Raw genomic sequence first — 23,407 nt, forward strand, 5'->3', positions numbered from 1 at the left:
AGACCTTACTCAGAGACTGTGCGCAATCATGTATGACTCTCCCAGTGCAGAATTGCTAAGCTCAGCAAGAAGTGTGAGCACCTTTGACATTTAAGTGTCACAGCTCTGACCTTCAAAGACACTTCGGTCTTTCTAACCTTGTATTTGCCTGCGTTGTGGCCAGACGGCTCTCATCACAATATAGCTGAAACGCACATTTTGAGTCGCCTCCCCTCACCCATACCATCACCAAGGTCAAGGAAGACAAATACAAATGGCCATGTGGTGTGATCAAAGAAGTCTTCGAGCATGGTCTGGAAGTACATATGGTAGCTTCTGAGGGTTCCAAAGGGGTGCAGCCCAGATTGACATGAATCTGACGAGTGGTATTTATGATCAAACAGGCATTATGTTGAGTGGTTTATTGTGTCTTTGCATTTTACATCTGGCAAAGGGCCAAGGCTGGTGAAGAGGGCAGACCGACTGTGTGAATTTTGACATCCTAAGGTGCACCAAATCCATGGAAAGGTCAGGAGGGACACATGGGCACATCCGTAACCAAGAGTGGCAGATATCAATGTTAAAAAGGAGAAAGAGGCACAGAGGGCAAGGTGATATCAAAATTGAGTTATGATGTGGAGATGCCGGCGTTGGACTAGGGTGGGCACAGTAAGAAGTCTTACCACACCAGGTTAAAGTCCAATGGGTTTGTTTCGAATTGAGTTATACCTGTGTAACAGTCACTGCTGTCTTGGTCCAAGTGTGACCTTTGTCACACCATGGAGGTGACACAGGCTACATTGTCCTCTTTTGGCAGATGGATTGCCTTGAGGAGGGGCTGGTTTAGTACAGTGATAAATAGCTGCCTTTTAAAGCAGGACAAGGCAGGCCAGCAGCGGGGGTTCAATTCCCGTACCAGCCTCCCCGAATAGGCGCTGGAATGTGGCGACTAGGGGCTTTTCACAGTAACTTCATTTGAAGCCTACTTGTGACAATAAGCGATTGTCATTTCATTTCATTCATGGTGATTGCAATGCTGCAGACTGTGTCTTCTGATGCAAAGAGGCAATTTTGAGTAAACATTAATTGTCAATGAGAATGGCAACACGAGCAGAAAATTCGGCAAGATCACAATTTCCGATTTTCCAGGCCCCTCGCCGTCGGCGTGATGAGAAATCTGCCATGGAAGGCCAGGAACCTCATTTTAGTACATCAAAGTATCTCCGGGACTTCGCCACTCACCGAATATTCATCAGTCTCCAGCAGGCGATTACATCAACTGTATAAAAACTAGAACTTGGCAACCTCACCTCCCCAGGGAACATCGGAGGTGAGCGCTCAGGTCATCATTACCATCCAGGGTGCTAGTTTCAGAGAGGGTAGCAGAGAGGATGCAGGGACCCAGATAAGTCCAATGCAGGGCTACAGGGAGTGGGGGAGGTTCAGTCTCAGCACCTCAGGCGGTGGAGAGGCTTAGCGGCCCTTCATGTCAATGAGACTTTAGGTTTAAAGGGGTCTGGCGGCTGGTTTCAGGCAGCACCCTCTTTGCTGGGCCTGTGGTGATATAACCGTTGGGGGATTGCCCTTCTCAAGTGGCAGCTGGGAAGTGGGTGGGAGCAAGTGAATCCATCAGTTCAGCACTGGGGGTTACTGTGAGATTCTTGGGTGGGATCCCATGAGAGGGCAGGCTGCATGGGCAGAGTGGGGAACGTACAAGGAGTGTTTTCCAACCTCATGGAGTCCGAAGGCTTTCACACAGGGGCAGGACGACTGTAGTGAGAATGAACTCCACACTCTGGCAACACTGAAGCTAGAAGGCACAAGCTGTGTGGAGAAGTTCAAGGGAGGCCAGGCTGTCAGGGATGCATGACTGGGTGTCTGGCATCTGGTTTGCTTGTTTAATCCACAGCCCATGTGGGCTGGGGGAATGAGGGTGCCATCTAAGGATGAAGTTGACATGCTAATTACCTTCACAACAATTAAATGTGCCTCGCCTGCGACAAGGTGAAACTGGCTGCCTGATCAGCTTCCTGGCCCTTCCTTCATCTGTCAATTGTGCCAATTAAGTCACATTATAATACAGGAGTATGCCATTAATTGGCAACCAATTTCTAATCTTTTGGGGGTGTTGCCCTCAAGCATTGAACTCTATGGCTCATACTCATGTCTACAAAACAGAAGGGCGACATGGATGTGGCCCCCAATGTAAAGCATAATGGTGAAGCCTCTCTTCAATCATCCCCTTCAAGGCAATGCTGGAAGGCACTGTCTCGCTCCCCCGTGAGGTTGGACACTGATCCATTGAATGCACAAAGCTGCTGGTTGATCAGAATCAATAGAATTCCCCTAACACCTCACGCTTCTGGGTGGGTGGGGGTTTAGGGAATGCTGAGACTCTATTTATTTATTTATTTCCAATTAAGGGGCAATTTAGCACAGCCAATCCACCTACTCCACACATCTTTGGGTTTTGGGGGGAGACCAATTCAAATATGGGGAGAATGTGAAAACTCCACAGGGACAGTGACCCAATGCCGGAATTGAACCCAGGTCCTTTCAGCCATGAGGCGGCAGTGCTAACTTCTGCATCACTCTGCCGCCTAGGAATGCTGAGATTCTCGATGGTCAAAGCATTTGATTCAGGTAGAGTTGGCAGGAAAACTGTGTAGAAGTGGCTATTGTGTGACAGGGGAGGGAGTGAGGCTTAGTAGAAATGTGCTCACATAGGGGGAAGTGCATGGGTGGATGTCCAAGATCTTGAGAGGGCTAAGTTTCAGCGCATTGTTCAGCAGACACAAAATTGTGGTTTTCATAAGAGAATATCTGAAATCTGCTGTGGTTCTAAATGTTAGCTGGACCAGGCCTCTGTGCTTGGATCACATGTGGAACTGGCCTGTCTGGCTTTTGGATAGAGAACCAGCCTGCTGTCCAATCAGGGTGCTGGCAGTTCCACTGTTCAGGCTCTTTGATATCGCACGTTGTGGATTCTGCTGTCTACCTTGCTCAAATTCCTTGCCATTCGAATTGATCATTTGTGTAGCCCCACTGACCTCTTGGTAAACAATGTTTCTGATATGGCCATTCGCACCTTAATGTCTCGAGGCTCCTGCTAATCATGTTATTGGGAAAATCGCACCTTATTATTCCTCTAATTGCCTACAATTGTTTTCACTTCTCAGTTAGTTTATTTTCATCTCAAGTTCACTGTTAAGAGCGTTAATTTCCCACATTCCTGACACTACTAGTGCTTAAGTTCAATCATATCCATTAGGTGACTATAGTTTTTTACTCTTCCTCGCCCTCCCACTTTGTCTAGGAATACTCCCAGAATCCACAGCTAGATTGAGGCGGCCTGCTGCCATCCACACCCTTTGCATGAGATTACCTTGACAGAGGTCCCAAGGGGAGCTTCGACCTTGAGGCCCAGTCCTATTTTAAGGTTGCATCGGTGTAGCAGTTTGCCCTCTTCGGTGTATGTAGGTGTGTTGCTCATGGGGGAGGGGGTGGCAGATGGGCTAGACAGCCCCAGGATCTGCTGGGTGGAAGGCGCTCCTGTCAATCCTCTTCCCTTTGGGTGCCTGGGGGCCCCTGGGCTCCTTCATGAGCATGGGGCAGCCAAGATTATTCTAGAAGCCCCGATGTCCTCTGATGCTGACACTCGTGCATTCTCACTAGTGCCTCCACCATGCAGTTGAAGCCCTGCACCATGGAGCTCATGCCCTCAGTCATGGATGTCATGAGCTGAACTATGGCGTGGATATCCCTCACCGTGTGGCATCCTGCACCAAGGTCTCCACTTTGGATGCCACCTGCGCAGTGTTGGCCTTGTTGCATTGGAGTCACGGCATCATCTTCTTGGACAGAAGGTGTTGGGACTTCCCCAGTTGATCTTGCAGTCTGAGGAGGGATGCTGTCATCCCTTCCTGATCCTCCTGACTCTGCCTCAGCAATTCCAACAGCTCCAGGATGATCGGACCCAGGGGCACATCATCAGTCTGGGGTTCAGCTGAGTGCCGGATCTCTGGACATTCCTTCCTTCTCCTGCTCTGGACCATCAGTTGTGAGGTGCTCACCAGTGAGTGACTCAGAAGCTTGCCTTCTAGTTATTCACACCGAGGTGTGAGTGTCTGTGCTGGTGGTGGGTGCGGGTGTCAGTTGTGATGTCTCATCAATGCTGGCCTCTGAGATGTGTCCCTTGGAGCTACTCGGGACCGTGGTGAGCAGAGGCCAAGACAATGGGCCAGGCTGGTTGATTGATTGACCTGCAAGGGAAGCGCAATGGCATTGGTGCATCCCGGGGGAAAATAATGGGAGAAACGGAACTCGCATGAGTGTTACAGCATGGCTGCATGTCTTGACGGTTCTCACTTTTATCTGCTGGCCCCCACTTTGCCCCTGCACAGGTAAGATATGCTCATCACCTGCCAACTCTAGGACTCTCTCCTCAAAGGGCATTAGGCATCTCAGCTATGTTAGGGTGTGCCTACTCACGCCGGTCGTGCTCAAGTTTGTCCCACAATGAGACAGATTGGGAAAGCGGGGCTGGTCAAGGTGAGGGACCTGTATTTGGAGGAAGGGTCTGTCTGGACGAGCTAAGGGAGAGGGTAGAGCTGCCAATGGGGAGTGAGTTCAGGGATCTGCAGGTTAGGGACTCTGCGCAAGAGGTCTGGGGGAGGGTTCCCTCGGTTGTCGGGATACACCCTGCTGGAGCAACTGCTGCTTCCGGATGTGGAAGGGGAGGGAAGAATTGGGGATACATACAAGTGGCTGGGGGAGCAGGGAGGCGAGCGGGTGGTGAGATCAAGGCAAAATGGGAAGCGGAGTTGGGCGGGGAGGTCAATTTGGGAGAATGGAGTGAGGAACTGTGTAGGATAAACGTGACTTCCTCATGTGCAAGGATGAGCCTGATACAGTTTAAGGTGGTGCACAGGGTCCATATGACTCAGGCGAGAATGCGTGGAAAGAAAAAGAAAATGCTGGAAAATCTCAGCAGTCTGGCAGCATCTGTAGGAGAGAAAAGAGCTAACATTTCGAGCCCAATGACTCTTTGTCAAAGCTAACAGTCAGAGAATGTGGGGAGTATTTATAATGTGGAGTGAGAACGAAAGATGAGTCATAACCATAGAAACCCAGGGAAACATAGTGCTAATAGCTACAGAAACCATGGGAAAAGAGTGATAATGACAGTCCCCAGAGAGGACGAAAGGTATGCAGCCAAACAGCAGGGAAACTAACATCAGAAGCTATACTGTGACAGATGGAAATGTGGGGGGAGGGGAAGGGGGAAGCAAAGGGGAGAAGGGGTAAGGAAAGTTGGATAAGGTAAGATTGTGGAGGAGGGGTTAATATATATTAAGAAAGACAAGAAAGAAAGAAATGGTAAGAGACAGATGAAATGGAATGGGGTGAAAACAAATAGGTCTAGCTGGGATAGAGCTAATCATCTGCAGTTGTTGAATTTGATGTTGAGACCGGAAGGCTGTAGCATGCCTAACCGGAAGATAAGAATGAATGGGTTCTTTTAGGGGGGGTAGCAGATGAGTGTGAGATTTGTGGGCTGGGACCAGCGAATCATGCGCACATGTTTTGGAGTTGTGAGAAATTGGGATGATTCTGGGCTGGAGCGTTCCCGGTCTTTGCCAGGATACAGTAAGAAGTCTTACAACACCAGGTCTTTGAGTGGGCCAATCCTTTCTCTAGTTACCCTCTTGCTCCTTACATACGAATAAAAGGCTTTGGGATTTTCCTTAACCCTGTTAGCCAAAGATATTTCATGACCCCTTTTAGCCCTCTTTATTGCGCGTTTGAGATTCGTCCTACTTTCCCGATATTCCTCCAAAGCTTCATCAGTTTTGAGTTGCCTCGATCCTATGTATGCTTCCTTTTTCATCTTAGCTAGTCTCACAATTTCACCCGTCATCCATGGTTACCTAATCTTGCCATTTCTATCTTTCATTTTCACAGGAACATGTCTGTCCTGCACTCTAATCAACCTTTCCTTAAAAGACTTCCACATTTCAAATGTGGATTTCCCCTTAAACAGCTGCTCCCAATCCACGTTCCCTAGCTCCTGCCGAATTTTGTTATACTCTGCCTTTCCCCAATTTAGTACTCTTCCTTTCGGACCACTCTTGTCCTTGTCCATGAGTATTCTATACTTACGGAATTGTGATTGCTATTCCCAAAGTAATCACCGACTGAAACATCAACCACCTGGCCGGGATCATTCCCTGATACCAGGTCCAGTATGGCCCCTTCCCGAGTTGGACTATTTACATACTGCTCTAAAAAACTCTCCTGGATGCCCCTTACAAACTCTGCTCCATCTACGCCTCCAACACTAGGGGCCTCACGGTAGCATGGTGGTTAGCATCAATGCTTCACAGCTCCAGGGTCCCAGGTTCGATTCCCGGCTGGGTCACTGTCTGTGTGGAGTCTGCACATCCTCCCCGTGTGTGCGTGGGTTTCCTCCGGGTGCTCCGGTTTCCTCCCACAGTCCAAAGATGTGCGGGTTAGGTGGATTGGCCATGCTAAATTGCCCGTAGTGTAAGGTTAATGGGGGGATTGTTGGGTTACGGGTATACGGGTTACGTGGGTTTAAGTAGGGTAATCATTGCTCGGCACAACATCGAGGGCCGAAGGGCCTGTTCTGTGCTGTACTGTTCTATGTTCTAACACTACACAAATCCCATTCAATGTTGGGGAAGTTAAAATCTCCCTTCACAACCACCCTATTGCTCCTACATTTTTCTATAATCTGTCTGCATATTTGTACCTCTACCTCATGCTCGCTTTTGGGAGGTCTGTAGTAAAGTCCCAACCCTTCCTATTTCTCAGCTCCACCCATATTGTCTCAGTGCTCGAATCCTCCATCGTGCCCTCCTTAATCACAGCTATGATATCATCTCTGATGAGTAATGCAACTCCTCCACCCCTTCTACCTCCCTCTCTATCCCTCCTGAAGCATCTATACCCTGCGATATTCAGTTGCCAGTCCTGCCCTTCCCTCAACCAAGTCTCAGTAATACCAATAACATCATATTCCCAGGTACTGATCCAAGCCCTAAGTTCATCTGCCTTACCTGCTACACTTCTTGCATTAAAACAAATGCACCTCAGACCACCTTTCCTTTTGCATTCATCATCTCTTCCCTGTCTACTCTTCCCCTTAGTCACATTGAGTTTATTGTCTCGTACCTTACTGGCTTTAGTTGTTGCTTCTTTACTGACCTCTAACTTCCTAATCTGGTTCCCATTCCCCTGCCACATTAGTTTAAAACCTCGGTCATAGTTGATTGCTGGGAAGTATGTTTCCCAGGGTGTTTATTTGCTGTAACCTATTTTGACATCTGTTTGTAATCAATACATTAAAAATAAATGAGAAGTGTTGGAAATCTATGAACTGGCTGAGGGAAAGATACCATGGAGGTGTGAAGAGTGTGTGATGGGGTGCAGCAGTACGCATCGGGAGCCAGTCTTACCCTAGCTGCACGAAGAAGGTTGTGCTCTTCTTCCGGCAATGTTTCCTCGTCCTCTTATGCAGACAGTTAGCACTCACTATTGCAGCCAATGCCTTCTAAGTAAGGTTGGTGACCTTGATTGCTGAATATCTGTGGTAACGCAGAGAGAGGGTATCATGCCTCTGTTCCACACCATCTTGGTAAGGGTTCATGCCAAAAATCATGTGCTGTCTACTTGGTAGCCAGGCCTCGACTGAGTTTGGCGCGAGTGTAGGGGAGTGCCTTGGCAGCATTTAAAAGGAGCGTCCCGCTGATTTCACAGATTACATTTTCCCAGGTAAATCGCCCATAAATGTGCTTCATTGCTTCGCCTTCCTGGTTCCCTGAATTTTCATTGAAAGGCTCCTAATATGACTCAGGTGTACCTCAGTCCCCATTAGGAAATACATAATCTGATTGGGCGACACATTAATTGGTCCCCGAGTGTATGGACAAGTTCTTTAAATGGCCTTGAAAGCCCTCACCAGCTGAATTATCCATCAGATTAATTCTGTGCTACACCATCCCACAGGTTGGAAGATGGTGGTTCTAAGGCCTCACTACCAGACCAGCTTGGACCCTCCGTTCTGTGAGTGCAGTAATCCCGGTGAGTCCTGGGGTGCATTATGTTCAGGTTTACCTCCCTCCAAGGCTTCTCAATATGCCATTTTGATTGTGAGGGATATCCCTGTGTAACCTCCTGAATGTACTGAGGTAAATGTAAGATGTACCTATGCCTCATTGGGAGATTAGCTGACCCCTTCTTTTAAAAAAATAAATAAATTTAGATGACCCAATTCATTTTTTTCCAATTCAGGGGCAATTAAGTGTGGCCAATCCACCTACCCTGCACATCTTTTTGGGTTGTGGGAATGAAACCCATGCAAACATGGGGAGAATGTACAAACTCCACAGTGACCGAGAGCTGGGATCGAACCTGGGACCTCGGTGCCATGAGGCCGCAATGCTAATCACCGCACCACCGTGCTGCCCCAGCGTACCCCTTCTTCATTTCAATGCATGGTGAGTTTTTAAGACTGCACCCTTCTGCCTCCTGTGAAACACTTAAATGGCCTACAATTCCTTGTAACCGTGTACAGCCTATCTTGATTGAGTATGTGACAATCGCAGCCCAATATTGAGCCAGAAACCCACCGGCCCTGCCGGCAAATTACAAATTACAATTTATTTACATGAGCTCCTTGTGTAGGACAGGGACAGACCTGGCAAGGTCAGCAATTTAAAGTTCAGTGCCTCATCACGCTGTCATCTTCAGATATTGGCCCCAACTTGCTTATGTCCCTCTCAGAGACACTCTTCCCCATTGCAACCCACACACCCACTTAGTCATATGTTGGAGTTTACCCTTTACCATTTCCCGAGTGGAGGCCTTTCACTGCAACACCTCCTACAAGCTCTGTCTGCTTTTGCCTCCTTCCTGGTGAAGGCCTTGCCCTGCGATTATTCACACAGCACCCCTGCCTTACCACTAGTCTGGCAGGTACACCTTTGCCTGTGACACCTGCCTTGAGATCAATGTGGCCTGTGAAGCCTGGTGGTGAGATGAGGTGCCATGAACACTGCATGACAAACTAAGTGAACAGACCTCAAACTCACGCATGAAGTGCTGCCGCCAGTTGCATGTCACCTCTACGTCATTGTGAAATATGTCGGCCTAATTCGATACTGACAAGAACTCGTCATCCTGCATGGGGGTTGATACTCGCAAGCAGGCTTTATAATGAGGATTCGTAAGATTTAAGGTATTCACATTGCCTTCCTGACCTGGCATGCTGGGAATCGCGCACGACTATTGAAGATGTTTTACTACCCATATAAAATGGATTTTTATGCTCTTGTGATATTTTCTACACTCGCATATCACAACAACCACCACCAGTGAGAGCGGAAAATCCCAGCCATTGTCTGTAAGGTATGATTCCGTTAGTCTAACTATGCTAGGCTGTTGTTGTTTCACTTGTTATCCTCAGATATTAGTGAGGAGCGTTCCGTATGGTCAAATCTGTAGGCTGTGCCTGTAATGGTTTCTTGCCGGATGGTCCATCCTGTTTTATTCTTCTTCAACTTTTCTGCAGCAGTTTGATACAATTGAATGGCTTGCGATGCCATTTCAGAGGGCAGTGAAGAGTCAACAATGAGCGGCATTTCCCTTTCTTTGACAATGTGTTACATCAGGTGGGAAAAACGGAGTGTAGTCTACTGGCCGCACTGTCGGCTTTTACAGCCATATTTTTTGACACAAAAAAACCTGGAAGTGGGTGTCTGCCAGCAACTTTGGTCTCAGACAAATCAGATTACCCTTCCGATCTGAAAATACTAAAAAGAAAAAAAGAAACATCCCCCACGAAATCCGCCCCTCTCGGACTTGAGAAGCCCCCCCTCCTCCGCCAAGGAACCCGCTCAACCCGAACCTCCCCAATGGAAGGCAGTCTGAGGGTATGACCCGTGCCTGATTGTCTCTCTCAGAGGCCATACTTACCTGTGCGTCCCCAGTGGAGACCATTCGCCTGCTGCCTCTTTGTCAGAACCTTTTCGAAACCCTACTCATGTAACATCATGCTAGCGGGTGGGGGAATCTTTACGTTGGGAGATAATGCAGTGGGGAAGCCTGCGTATGATATTTAAATACATGGTAATTATATTCCCAACATTTAATGGTGGGCACCATATTATGTCATTGGCCGAGGGAGGGGGGGGGAAGAGACAATCAAGTGGGGAAATCTCATTGGCGTGAAAGCCCTTTTGGGAGTCCCCCTCTATTCTCCGCCCCGTCGTTATTCCTGATTTATGAAAAAAGAAGTGGAAACCATCCAATGCCCCCTAACATTGCTGTTGTGCTGAAGTCACATGTCGGCCAGTCCGGGTAAGAAGGGCAGATTTCCTTCCATGAAGGGAATTCGTCAAACCATGCATTATTTTTTACAATCTCATAGTTTTGTGATCATAATTACCAAGAATAATGCTTTAGCATTCTATATTTATTCAGTAATTAAATTTACATTCCACCATCTGTGATGGTGAGCCTTGAACGTGTACTTTCAGATTACTTGGTTGTTAACACTATCACTATGCTTCCTTTCCTAAAATTGTTGAAACACTGAAATACATATTTGAAAATGCTGGAAACATATAGGAGCTTCTTCAGGATTTATAAAGTGAACATGCAAGTTAGCCTCTGATGTGCAGACTTTATGTCAGAACCCAGTAGGAAGCATGAGCCAAACTGTGAAATACTCAGTTTGGTGCGATTAGTGTTATTGAACGTGTCACTGTAGAAAATGGTGTTTAGATAATGTTCCTTTCAATTGAGTTGACTATACAAATAAAACTGTTCCAGATTTCTACCTTAAGGTAGCATGAAATTTCAAACATAATAGGCCCGAACAGCTTTTAATATACTATCCTGTCTGAAAGGCCACAGTAAATAGTATTCTTTGCCAATGTTCTGTTTTTTTTTGTTGAGTGATGCTGCATTTCCTTTGTAACATAATGCCATTAAATTTACATGGTCCAACAATTTTGTTAGCCTTTCTTGCAGTATTACCTCTCCACTGTATATTTTTGACCAATTTTCTTCACAGTTTAAATGCTTAACAGTTTCAATAGTATATAATGTTGTTGATGTAAGATACCAAGTGTTGGACAGTTGCAAGTAAATTTAGAACCATAAAGCAGTTGTGAATATGGATTTGAATTGCAATGAGCTCCCAGCTGGTGCTGTATCAAGTGGGAAGAGGTTACACAGCTATCCCATAGTGTGGAAGGAAAGAAATGGCACGAGAAGGTGGAGTGGGGGAGGGAAAGTGTCCTTCATCTTTCCGCTGACATATCATATCAAGGGGCTGTTTAGCACACTGGGCTAAATCGCTGGCTTTGAAAGCAGACCAAGCAGGCCAGCAGCACGGTTCGATTCCCGTAACAGTCTCCCCGAACAGGCATCGGAATGTGGCGACTAGGGGCTTTTCACAGTAACTTCATTTGAAGCCTACTCGTGACAATAAGCGATTTTCATTTCATTTTTCATTTTCAGTTTGCCAATGGTGGTGAAGGTGGGGGCTTGCCTTCCCACCCAGAGGCTTTTGAGTCATGTAAGTGACCAATGAAGGGCCTCTTCATGTCACAGCTCACATTCAACCCTCCGTGAACATAAGATAATTTCTGGCATCATCTCTGTGGATTTTGGGTGGTGTCGGGGAGTCCTCTTATCCATATTTGCTTTGGCCATGTCTCGAGTTGAGACCATGAGACTGCTGAGCTGTCAGCCCTCCAATTGGTCAATGCCTTCTGGGGGTCTGCGGCCATCCTTTCAAAGGACAGGCACCCTGATGACAGGCAATTAGATGCTTAGATCAAGTATAATGTTGTCGGGACTCTGCCTAAACGGCTGACACAAAGTCGGACCTGGGTCTTCCGTCCATTGCAGAACACTCCCGCATGAACACAGATTTCAAACCATATACTTAAAAAGCCACTTACATTATCTGCCTCATTTTCCCTTATGTTTCTCTATTTTTACATATAATAATGTACAGTGGCTTTATTTCCATATATATACATTTCATGGTTGGCATGGCCAGCATTTGTTGTCCTTGAACTGAATGGTTTGATAGGCCATTTCAAAGGGCTGTTCAGAGTGAACCACATTGCTGTGGATATGGAGTCACATGTCGGTCAGACCACGCAAGTATGGCAGATTTCCTTCTTGGAAAGGCATTAGTGAACTAATAGTTTCATGGCTAAAATTGCTAAAGCAAGCTTTATATTCCAGACTTAGTTAATTAAATTTAAATTCCATCAGCTGCTATGGTGGGATTTGAATCCACAACATCCCCCCCCCCCCCCCCCCCCCCCCCCGCGCGCCGCCGCCCCCCCCCCCCCCCACCCGAGGCATTGCCACTACATGGCAGGCACTAAACCATCAACTCCGCTTTCTGTCTAGATTAACCACATTTTAAGAATAAACTCTTTTTTTGTAAGATTAATGAGAGCTGTTAACCAACTTCCGATACCTGAAAGTTTTTTTGAAACAATTGAGTGCCATAAATTTGATGGTTCATCGAAACGCATAGACAACTGTAGGACAAATTCACTTTGTTGACACTGTAAAAGTCTAATCCTGCCAGGATAAACCATCCTTTCCATAAAATGGTAAGGGTTAGTACAAAAAAACCATACTGATTAATTTGACTGAGACCAAACATATTTATCCCACAGTTTGTTACAAGATTAGAATCACAACCACGCCACAAGGGTTATTAGAAATTAAGATAGAATTATAAACTCCATTATAAACCAGGAACACAAAAGCTGTTGCAGTTGCATTTCAGCATTTTATACTAATCTAGCCAATAATACTGCTAGTTTCATTCACTCCTTCCAATCCTTGTGTTACACTGCCTCAAACATCAGGTCATAACTTCCAACTAGCATCAGAAAGCAATGGCCCGCAGCAATGAGGTGACTTTAATGTGCACATTCCTGCTCTCAAATTGTGGTGAAATCTCTGATAGCTGGAGGAGCCTGCATCGAAAACCTGCTGACAGGCCCCAGTGCAGTCCAGTTCTGGCAGATTCAAATTGGCCCTTTTGTTTACTGCGCTCTCTGCCGTAAAACGGCTAACTTTAAAGGTCCCAATGAAATTGATAGGCCAAGGATCAGAGAAATGTTCAGAAATCAATATAAATACATACCATTTACTTTTTAGTTTGTGTTGCTATATACTTTGAAGTGTTCAAAACTTTGTATCCAAATTGAACATTGTTTTTTAATCTGCATGGAAGTATTTCATATTTATCAATGTCATATTTTAATGTGCCAATTGTTTGCCCAATTGCACAATTTCTTCTATAATCCTTGAGATAGAATTTTATGGAGCTTGCAAGCGTGGGAAGTATGTGTGTCGATTGACTTAAATAAACGTGATGTGAAATCTGGACTTCCTGTCAATGGGTTGAAATGCTGGTTTGTGGCATGTCGAACCTCACACCTGCCTGTGACAAGCTTGTACTTGTAATACAATTGCATGCCATGAATACTCATTGGCATAATGAATATTCTGGTCAGGATTCTCCATCGGCTGATGCTGGAATCGGGAAACGCGATTGGGTGAAGAATCAGTTTTGATGCCAAAATCATGGCGGGCGAGGTTTCACTCCAAATCACGATTCTCAAGTGGCTCAACAGTGGCGTCAATGCATTCGACTCTGCATGTACAGCAAACACCCTTGACGTATCATTAGTGGGCCTGACATGGTATTCTCCAGAGCCTCTGCGATTCAGCCTCTACCGAGGCAAATTCCCGACGGTAAAGGTTTACTTGTGCTTTTAAAAATTGTGAAACAGGTGTCTTGGCTTCTCAGGGAGAGGGGGGTACGGAAAGTGTCCAACATAGCCATAGTTTGTTGACAGTTGTGCTGCAGGCTGGGGGAGGCTTCTGCCAGGGCTAGGGGGAGTAGGGAGTGGTGGCTAGGAAGTGGACTGTGGGGTTGGGGTGGCACGGAACACCATTGCCACAGCCTGCAAGGCTGCACACACCGCTGACTGCCTGCTGTAAACTGTTCCCCCAGGCCACTCCGCTAAGTGCCGGATGGACGCACTCCAGTGCAACCAGTGCCATCTTGTTGGCTGGTTGGTGTATGTGAGGAGTGGAGTGTGTATATGCGGCTACAGCTTGTCAGCCTCCCGTGTGTCAATCATGGACCTAGTGAATTCAGCATCTTTACCCATTGGAATCAAAAGTGAAACAAACTCTAGCCATATGATACTGAGAAACATGTTAGTGGCACCTGAACCAATCGCCACTGGCCACCAGGCAGGGCACGGGCATTTGAGCCAATTCATTGGCCACCATCAATCGAAGTCATCACAGATGTCGGTCTAAAACAGCACAGTCTTCTGGAATTTGCTTATTTGAATTAAAGGCTGTTTCTTTGCCTTAAAGATACAGACTGCATTCAGGTCACAGGTCCAATTACTCATCCATGGACCAAAATGGTAATAGCAAAAACAAAATAAAAGGAAAATAAGGAATTAAAAGGAAACATACAGGAGGGACCCTTACAATCCATAGCTGTCACCTTCACCAATGAAAAGCTTCCCTGCCAAGGAATTGTACACATCTCTGCACGTTGTCAGCACTTAAAAATGTAATTATAATCACTTGGAAACGGGAAGAAACAAAATAGCAGAAGTGGCGCACATTTCTGATTCTGCCACCAGCAATATCTCACCACTGACAAAATTCCGATTTTTCTTTATCTGTACAGTTTCCACAATGTTGTCCACTGGTAAATACCGTAACCATCGCCAGCCAGTAGCTGTTTCATTTCCTGGCAAACGCAAAAAAGAGTTAAAGCAGTCCTTATGCCAACCCAGGGAAAAAAATTACTTTGGGAAATTCCTCTTCAAAACTTGAAGGTAATCTAATCGGAGTTCCAAGAGTTAGCAATGGCTATTCACCACATTGAATGCAATGGTTCAAGATGCAACTCAGTGCTACCTTCTCAAGGATATTAAGGAGTGGAAATAAATGACGGACACCCACATCCCGGGAATCATCTTTTTGGAAAACAAGCTTCATTGTCTGTCATGCTGCTCACCTTCACTACCCAGTGATTTCAGGTTTCTCCAGGAATTTGGCCAGTTCTCTTTGGAACATTTAAAAAAAATCTGAATCCACTGCACTAACCGGCTACTTATTCCAAAGGTCAACTATTCGCTGTGAAAAATGTATGAAATTTGTCAAAAGCTTCATGAGAGGCCAAAGTACCATGGGAATTCCACTGTCTGTTTTATTTGTAACATTCTCAAATCGCTTTGGTATTGACAATTCTTTAGAATGATTTCTGGAGACCACCATGTGCGAGCCAGCTCCCATTGTTAAAACTAACAAATTCACATTTCTTATTCTTGTGGAAAATTGCAGACCCGCTTGTTAACAAACCGTTCTGCTTTTCTATCAGGAGACTGAATTACAGCAGTTCAAAACAAGGGCTAGGATGTATGCCGAGAAGGAGAACCCTCGTCAATGCTGTTTTCACTTATTAAATTGTTCCTCCACAGCTACTCTTCCAGACCACCCCTTTGAGCAGCTTCTATCATTTTCACTGTGTGCTTTTGATGTTAGCTTAAAGAGTCTGCAGTTGGCTGCATCAGATTTGTTACGCTTTTAAAAATAAAGCCAATGTGTTTACTCATTGCCAGTCTGCTGAACCTGTTTGATAGCCCATAACCACCCTCTGTGGTCTCCTTCAGAAACCTAGGACATATGTTGTTTTGACTCAGGGAATTCATTAGTCAAGTCTCTTTATTCATCAGCTTCCAGATATGACTTCAAAATTGCCGATTGGATAGCCTTAGTGCTATCTCTGCAAACATTGGACAGCAAGTTTTAATCCTCTTTGATGAAAATCACTGCGAAATATTAATTTGCTGTTTTATTTTCTTCAGTTTGTGTCACTTTTCGTAGTTCTAACTTCCTCGCCATGTACTTCTGCACAACGACGTGTGTTTTCGTGTTATTTGTAATTTTTAAAATCCTTGTCACAAGGATCCTTTTTGCACCTTTACCACCTCTTTCAAATGATTCGCTTTCCCTCTGAGTTCTTCTTCCTCCCTCCCAGTCTGCTTTGCTTGCTTAGTCATTGTTTAATCAGGTAGGTAAGCCTTTGGCACTGCAGGACAATTTATCCAAATCTTTCTGGGTTCTTCACTAGCAACCAGGATCAGATTTCTGAAGAAATCTGACTTCATGCCGATTATACACATCTGCTGCCTGATAATAAAAAATGTGTAGCAGACCACACCAATTGCACAAGATTCAACAGATGGGACAATCTATTTTTCTGCATCTTCTGTCGATTTTCACTAACAAGTCCAAGCCATGCTTCGAAAATATAATTGATGCCAACGTTAAAGACCATTGAAGGTATTTTTAATATAATTAAAGTGCTACAATTCTAAACCTGCATCTCAATGGCTGACTAACAATGATGATAGCCTGGAACCCTGTGTGGGAAAGTGGATTACATGTAAAGGCTTTACCCAAATTGAGTATACGATTGAGAGTACTAAACTCTGGTCAAAAAATTGATGAAATAAGTTTAAAAGAAAGAACTCAATGTCACCCAGTTCACTGACTCAATCACCTGAAAAGTTAACAAAGATCACAGAAGATTATGATGGCACAGTGTTGGCACTGCTGCCTCTCAGCGCCGGCGACCCACGTTCGATTCCAGCCTTGACTGTGTGGAGTTTGCACGTTCTCCCTGATTTAGCATGGGTTTCCTCTGGGTGCTCCGGTTTTCTCCCACAGTCCAAAGATGGGACTGTGGATTGGCCAGGCTAATTTGCCCCTTTGTGTCCAAAAGGCTAGGTAGGTTTACGGAGATAAGGTGGGGAGTGGGCCTAGGTAGGACGTTTGGTGCAGATTCAATGGGCTGAATGGCCTCCTTTTGCACTGTAGGGATTTTATGATTCTTTGAGAAATTAGAAAAAATATTCAAAAAATATTTTGTAGGGAGGGTTTGATAGTGCAGAAAACACAAACTAATCTCCATAAATTAGGAGTTAAATAAATCATGGTGTCAATGATGAGGTGAGGGATAGTCTATTTAAGTTACCTAATATGAGAGTGAGGAGAGGGGTTCAGAGAAGTTTTTTTAGTTAGAGAGCATGGATGGTACCTGAGAGAACATCATCTTGTGAGAAAAGAATAAATAAAACAATGAAAGCCATAGAAGGTACAAGTAATGGGAGAGAGATGGATAGCAGAACGTGTTTTGGAATGAACATAGAACATAGAACAGTACAGCACAGAACAGGCCCTTCGGCCCTCGATGTTGTGCCAAGCAATGATCACCCTACTCAAACCCACGTATCCACCCTATATCCGTAACCCAACAACCCCACCCCCCTTAACCTTACTTTTTAGGACACTACGGACAATTTAGCATGGCCAATCTACCTAACCCGCACATCTTTGGACTGTGGGAGGAAACCGGAGCACCCGGAGGAAACCCACGCACACACGGGGAGGACGTGCAGACTCCGCACAGACAGTGACCCAGCCGGGAACTGAACCTGGGACCCTGGAGCTGTGAAACATTTATGCTAACCACCATGCTACCATGCTGCTCTAACAAACAGAAGGCACAGACACAATGGGCTGAATGGCATCCCTCTGTGCTGTAAACGTCCAAGGTTCTCGCTCAAAAAGCAACTTGTACAGTGATGCAGGGCCACTGGAGCAGAGAGTAGAAAAGGGTTTATATACTCCTGAGGAGAGAGATTGAGGGGTATGGTAGAGGACGAATAGTGGGATTAATCCCTGAAATTAGTGATAGAACATAGTGCAGAAGGAGACCATTTGGCCCATCAAGCCTGCACCGACCCACTTAAGACCTCAGTTCCACCCTATCCCCGTAACCCAATAACCCTGCCGAAACTATTTTGGTCACTAAGGACAATTTATCATGGACAATCCACCTAACCTGCATGTCTTTGGACTCAGAGGAAACCGGAGCACCCAGAGGAAACCCACGCAGACACAGGGAGAACGTGCAGACTCTGCACAGACAGTGACTCAGCAGGGAATCGAACCTGGGACCCTGGCACTGTGAAACCACAGTGCTAATCGCTTGTGCTAACCTGCTGCCCATGATGAACTTCCTTTGCTTTTCTTATTCTTAAAAATGTCATTTTTAAAAATAAGAATGCAGTATATTGTTAACAAAATTAACAAACTATAAAATGTATGAGCAACCTGAGAAATTGTGTAATATTTAGTTGGTAATAAAAGCTGCTAAACTTTGACTGAGAGATACAACTTCTAAAATGGAGGCCTCCAAGCTATTTGCATAGTAAGAGGAGAATTGTTTTTCCACTGGATAACCTATTTGCATGGGGATCTATTCTTATTCTCAGACATGTAACCAGACACATGCAGAAAGTGGGATGAGATAGATAATGAGTTGCTAAACTAAAATTAGGAATACATTTCTTTTGCATTTGTGCAAATGCCTTCCAAAACCTCAGAATATCTCAAAATGGATTAGAATCAATAAACTACTTTTGAAGTGTATGCATTGCTGTAATATATGAAACATATCAGGCAATTTTCACAAAGCTCCCACAAACAGTAACAAAAACAAATGACCACATCAATGCTCCTATTTGTTGTTTGAGGGATAAATGTGGGCCAGCACATCAGGGAAAACTCCCGTGCTCTTGTTTAAATTGTGCAGTTGGATTTTTCATGTCCGCCTTAGAGGACAGATGGGACATCTGACATTGCAACATTCCCTCGGTATTGTGCAGGACTGTCAGCCTTGCTTAAGTTCCTGGACTGGGATTTTAACTCACAACCTTCAAAGTCAGATGCAAGAGTGTTGTAGTTAAACAAAAAAATCAACAATACAGGTTAACATTCAAATGAAAATGTCGGTCTCTCACACCAAACAGGCTGCACAGGTGATATCACATCACTCGATCATTTCAGGCCATCGGTCTGAATTTTCCTGCTGTTCACACCGGCGGCATCTTCCAGTCCTGCCGATGGCATACCACGCCACGGGTTTCCTGGCGGCAAGGGGTGCATTCAACGGGAAACCCCGTTGACAATGGCAGCATCAGAGATCCTGCTGCTGGCCAATGTTGGGCCGGATCCGCTGTCAGGAAACACACGGACGGTTGCACAGAAAATCTCCCCATTATATAAAAAAAAATTGAAAGAATGATGTGTGCTGTTGTGAGAGTGTTGGTTACAGAATGATATCTCTTAAATAAATCTTTGCAGTCTTCAATTGGTTAACTGCTAGCCTTTATTAACAAGGAGAATATTTACACATGATCTGTAAAGGTCACAGGCTCGGAGCTATATCCATGCGTCGGTCTTCACCCGCCTCTGCTCAACAGCACAATGACTCCAAGGTCTTGCTCATATGTCTTTGTACAACATTGTACTCAGTCTCACATTGTCCTGTATGTGCCAGACCCTTGTACTAAATAGTGCAGAGAACCGCTTAAAATCAAATCAAAAGAGGTCGCTGAAAACCCCAAAGCATTTTGTGAGTTTTATCTTCCTTTCTAAATGATGCACAATCAATGGACACGAAACGTAGGTGAAGTCCAAAATGAAAGGCTTTAATTAGCAAGAAGTGAGCCCGGCAGCAGACGTACAGGAAATGGCCTGGCTGCAGGGGAACACGGGTTCTTATACCCTGCCTCGTAGGCGGAGCTACCTTCTTCTTAGCCAATAGGGATAAGAAGCACACAATACTTCGCCAATGGGCAGCGAGCCCTCTACACCAATGGCAGCTCATACTCCCAGGTACTGTAATACCCCTAGTCATACTACCACATTCACCCCCTGTTGAGAAAGGAACCGGGGGGGGGGGGTGGTGGACGGGGAATTCGGACATGGAGAGAGCGGGGGGGGGGGGGGGGGGTGTCCCATGCGAGTGGGTAAGAGACTGGTAGTATGACTGGTGATGTTGGATCGTACCTCTTCAACGGTGGCTGCCCACTGGCCCGCAACTATTTACAGAGTCGAGTTAGGGCACAGTAATTATATACAGGTTTGAGAACAAAAATAAACGAGAGAGCAAGCAAGAACAAGGGTCCATCAACAGTTCACATAGACTCGATCAGCCGATCGGGTGCCTTGGATGCCCTGTGTGACCTGCGGAGCTGCGCTTGTGACGTAGGAGTGCTGGTCATCTGTGACTCCGGGAGCGATGATCTGGTCCTTGTGGTTGCGTCCGTACCACTAGTCGGAGCTGGTGAGGGCCAGGCCGGGAGGGGGGGGGGGGGGGTCATCCTGTCCATTAGGCAGCGTGGGTAAGCGTGTCGGCGGGCCAGGGAGGGGAGCGCCTGCCGGGAGCAGTTGCAGTTGGGGGGGCTGGCGCCTGGGGCGGTGGCCAGGATCCTATGGGTGCCAGGTCCCGTAGGGAGACCGTGTCCTGTCGGCCGTCGGGATACTCCACATATGCGTACTGCGGGTTCACGTGGAGCAGCTGGACTTTCTCGACCAACGGGTCCGACTTGTGCACCCGCACGTGTTTCCCACCCGCAGGATGGGCCCGGGGGTAGCCATCCAGGTCGGGAGCGGGGTCCCCGAGGAAGACTTCCTGGGAAAAACAAGAAGGCGTTCGTGAGGCATTTGATTAGTGGATGTGCAAAGAAGTGATTGAATGGAGGGCGTCTGGGAGGATCTCTTGCCAGCGGGAGACTGGGAGATTTCTGGACCGTAGGGCTAGCAGGACGGTCTTCCAGACTGTACCGTTCTCCCTCTCGACCTGTCCGTTACCCCTGGGGTTGTAACTGGTCGTCCTGCTGGAGGCGATGCCCCTGCTGAGCAGGAATTGACGCAGTTCGTCACTCATAAAGGAGTGACGCTATGAATGTAAGCGGGGAATCCGAACAGGGAGAAAATGGTGTGTAGAGCTTTAATGATGGTGGGTGTGGTCATGTTGGGGCAGGGGATGGTGAACGGGAAGCGGGAGTACTCGTCAATCACGTTGAGGAAGTACATGTTGCCGTTGGTAGAGGGGAGGGGACCTTTGAAGTCCATGCTGAGGCGTTCAAAGGGGCGGGAAGCCTTTATCAGATGCCCTTGTTCGGGGCGGTAGAAGTGCGGCTTGCACTCCGCGCAGATGTGGCAGTCCCTAGTGACTGTCCTGACCTCCTCGATGGAGTAGGGCAAGTTGCGGGTCTCGATAAAATGGAAAAAAACGGGTGATCCCCGGGTGGCAGAGGTCCGCATGGAGGGTTCGAAGGCGGTCCACTTCTGCGTTGGCACAGGTGCCGCGGGACAGGGCATCAGGAGGCTCGTTCAGCTTCCCAGGACGATACAAGATGTCGTAGTTGTAGGTGGACAGTTCTATCCTCCACTGCAAGATCTTGTTGTTCTTTATCTTGCCCCTCTGTGCGTTGTCGAACATGAAGGCCACTGACCGTTGGTCTGTGAGGAGGGTGAACCTCCTGCCGGCCAGATAGTGCCTCCAATGTCGCACAGCTTTTACTATGGCCTGTGCTTCCTTCTCGACCGAGGAGTGGCGGATTTCGCAAGCGTGGAGGGTACGGGAGAAGAAGGCCACGGGTCTGCCCGCTTGGTTGAGGGTTGCGCCAGAACTACATCGGACGCGTCACTCTCGACCTGGAAGGGGAGGAATTCATCGATAGCTCGCATCGTGGCCTTTGCAATATCTGCTTTGATGCGGCTCCATCGACAGGGGGAACGTGGCTGATTGGATGAGGGGACGGGCTTTGTCGACGTAATTGGGGACCCACTGGGCGTAATATAAAATGAAACCCAGACAGCGCTTGAGGGCTTTGGGGGAGTGGGAGGGGGAGCTCCATCAGGGGGCGCATGCGTTCTGGGTCGGGGCCTATCACTCGGTTGCGCACTACGTAGCCGAGGATGGCTAGACGATCGGTACTAAACACGTATTTGGCCTTGTTGTAGGTTAGGTTAAGAAGTTTTGCGGTTCGGAGGAATTTGCGGAGGTTAGTGTCGTGGTCATGCTGATCGTGGCCACATATGGTGACGTTATCGAGATACGGGAAGGTGGCCCGTAAACCGTATTGGTCGACCATTCGTTCCATCTCCCTTTGGAAGACCGAGACCCCGTTTGTGACACCGAAGGGAACCCTTAAAAAGTGGTAGAGCTGCCCGTCCGCCTTGAACGCAGTGTACTTGCGGTTACTCGCACGGATGGGGAGCTGATGGTTGGCGGACTTGAGTCCACCATGGAGAAGACCTTGTACTGCGCGATCCTGTTGACCAGGTCGGATATACGGGGGAGAGGGTACGCGTCCAGCTGCGTAAACCTGTTGATGGTCTGACTGTAGTCTATGACCATCCTATTCTTCTCCCCGGTCTTTACCACCAGCACTTGTGCTCGCCAGGGGCTGTTGCTAGCCTCGATGACCCCTTCCTTCAGAAGCCGCTGGACCTCGGACCTAATGAAGGTCTGGTCCTGGGCACTGTACCATCGACTCCTGGTGGCAAAAGGTTTGCAATCCGGTGTGAGGTTTGCAAACAAGGACGGGGAGAGAGAGGCCGAGTTCCAAGCTGTCCACTGCGCGGTCGGGGGCGTACGAGCGAGCGTTACGGTTCGTGAGGGTTGAGGGTTGCGAGGCTGCAGACAGTGAGGGGGGGCATAGGGCCGCCAAATTTGAATGTTAGGCTCTGGAGGTTACACTGGAAGTCTAACCCCAGGAGTGCTGCCGCGCAGAGGTGAGGGAGGATGAATAGCTTGTAGTTTTTAAACTCCATACCCTGGACCGTGAGGTCCGCTATGCCGCACCCCGTGATCTGTACTGAGTGAGTGCCGGAGGCCAGGGTGATTTTTTGCTTAACCGGGTAGACAGGGAGAGCGCCGTGTCTTACCGTGGCGGGGTGGACAAAACTCTCTGTGCTCCCGGAGTCCAGCAGGCAGTTCACCTCGTGGCCATTGAGCAGAATCTTTGTGGTCGCTGTGGAGAGGGTACGAGGCGGAGACTGGTCCAGTGTGACTGAGGCGAGTCGTGGCAGATATTCAGAGTCAACATCAGGCAGGGACTATTCACCCGCGGGGTCCTCGGTGCCGATGCAAGATGGCGGCGCCCGTCGGCCGCACATGGTGGGGGGTGGACAAAATGGCGGCGCCCGTTCCCCGCACGTGGAGTCGGGGGTCCAAAATGGTGACGCCCGGGGGTCGCACATGGCGTCGGGGGCGTAAAATGGCGGCGCCCGGGGATCGCACATGGCATTGGGGGATGGGTCAGCGAGGTCCGCGGGCCGCATAGGGCCCCTGAAGAGAGTGAAGGAGGAGTCCATCGGTGCCTGGGACCACAGCGATCGCCTTTGCATGGCAAATGGCCACAAAGTGACCCTTCTTCCCGCAGCCCTTGCAGGTTGTGGAACG

This window comes from Scyliorhinus canicula, chromosome 14, assembly GCF_902713615.1.
Source record: "Scyliorhinus canicula chromosome 14, sScyCan1.1, whole genome shotgun sequence".
Classification (NCBI taxonomy): Eukaryota; Metazoa; Chordata; class Chondrichthyes; order Carcharhiniformes; family Scyliorhinidae; genus Scyliorhinus; species Scyliorhinus canicula.